The sequence below is a fragment of the Anthonomus grandis genome, chromosome 10 (assembly GCF_022605725.1).
Source record: "Anthonomus grandis grandis chromosome 10, icAntGran1.3, whole genome shotgun sequence".
Classification (NCBI taxonomy): Eukaryota; Metazoa; Arthropoda; class Insecta; order Coleoptera; family Curculionidae; genus Anthonomus; species Anthonomus grandis.
This window is the reverse complement of record NC_065555.1, coordinates 7950938-7951396: the sequence shown is the minus strand read 5'-3', so window position 1 is coordinate 7951396 and position 459 is coordinate 7950938.

Here is a 459-nt window from a genome sequence, read left to right as displayed (position 1 = left end):
AAAAATTCGATACGGGGGGGTATACCCTTAAAATGAAAAATCCCAAACTTTGGAGGTTTATATATCGGCTTTTATGGGCCCTATCGGGAAAATTCCAGCGGTTTTTGACTTAGTTTCGTCCTCCTGAATCCAACGAGATCATCCGCAAGGTCGTAGCTCCCATATTAGCTGAGATCTCGCATTTTTGTGGCTCATTTTTGGGCTCAAAAACGGGGGTCGAAAATTGACTTTTTTCCGACTTTTCAAAGTGCTATAATTCCACTTGTTCTGGTCGAATTCCGTTATAACCCGGTGTTTTCGTAATGTAGGTGATGGGAATAAGCCGCTGATAAGGGTTTCTACAGCTATTTTCGGGTTTTAAGAAAATCGATTTTTCGCATTTTCAATTATAACCCGGTGTTTTCGTGTTGTAGGTGATGGGAACAAGCCGCTGGTACCGTTACTCTCACGAGATGTGTT